The sequence below is a fragment of the Egretta garzetta genome, unplaced genomic scaffold (genome assembly GCF_000687185.1).
Source record: "Egretta garzetta isolate BGI_Z169 unplaced genomic scaffold, ASM68718v1 scaffold336, whole genome shotgun sequence".
In the NCBI taxonomy this organism is placed as follows: Eukaryota; Metazoa; Chordata; class Aves; order Pelecaniformes; family Ardeidae; genus Egretta; species Egretta garzetta.
Window position 1 is genome coordinate 1112362 of NW_009259966.1, and position 1482 is coordinate 1113843.

Here is a 1482-nt window from a genome sequence, read left to right on the forward strand (position 1 = left end):
ACTACTGTAGAATTAAAAGTCACACTTCAGCTACTTTGGGCTCACGCCTTTCCAGCAGAAGCTTGGGCTCCTAGTTCACACCTCCTTCAGTCCTTAATACACTCACCAGGAACACAGGAGACTAAAACACACTGCTCCGAGCTTTAGCTGCTGTTGTTTCCTCCTTTGCTGGCTGCCCCTTGTAATCTAGGCTTGCACAAGGGAAATAGAAGGATATCAAGGTGAAACAGCTGAGCAAAATATCACATCTACAGAAAACTCAAAGTGCATATGGCATAGAAAACTGTCCAACCAAGTAGCCAATCATGCCTTGGTCCAGGAGGCTATAGGACTCGGTGTCACAGAGTGTGCTGCACGGAAACACTCCAGATACAATTTGTGAAGACTGTCTTGTCCTAAACAAGGCAACAACTCCAAGTACACACAGCATGACTACTACAGTCATCCGACATACAAGAATTAGTAAGAAAAAGGTCAGATAAGGCATGATACTTTCAGAGTTACAAGTTCTAAAGAGGGTTCAGGCAGCAACTGTTCCAGCGGCCCAAGAATGGGAGGAGATCCTGCTACCACAGGAAAGATGGTTTGGGCTTACAGTCAGAGCGGGGAACAACTGCCATTGCATCTCAGGAGCAGAAGGACACTCTGCCTGCTTTCTCTGGAAAAAAAAAACAAGCATACTCAAAAAGTAACTTTAAGACCTTAACAAATTCATTTCAGAGAATGGTGTAAAAAGCTCTGGACAGTTTTTGTTTTGCCTGAACTATTTCACCTTATTCTAATGAAAATGGGGAACATTACTGTGGGTTTAATTATAAGGAAAAGCTAAAAAATGAATTATTTCATTTTAGATTCAGAATTTTTCACATCCAGCTAATATTTTCCAATAAAATACCCACAAGATCTTCTACGTAGTTCATGATGCATATTCATGGTTGTAAAAAACACTCAACAATATATGAGCCCATAAGTACTCATTAGTGTTTATTAAGTCAATGTCTGCTTTTGTAAAGGCCTCAAATACAAACTTACATTCCCTAGCATTATTTTCAATTTAGAGTGCCATTAGTTACGCAATTTGGCATGTCTTCACTTATTTGATAGTTTAGCACCTGTCTGTATTTGTTTTTCTTAAGCCAACATTAAGAAGTGACATAGAGTAAACTCCAAGGGAACAGTCATAGTCTACTAGCACAATACAGAAGTGAAAACAGAGACTTTTTTTTCAGTAGAGAGAAATTTAGTCCATTAATTGTGTGCCCTCAGTAAACTTGCAGACAACACCAAATTGGGTGGTAGTGTTGATCTGCTTGAGGGCAGGAGGGCTCTGCAGAGGGACCTGGACAGGCTGGATCAATGGGCTGAGGCCAACTGTATGAGGTTCAACAAGGCCAAGTGCCAGGTCCTGCACTTGGGTCACAACAACCCCATGCAGCGCTACAGGCGCGGGGAAGAGTGGCTGGAAAGCTGCCTGGTGGAAAA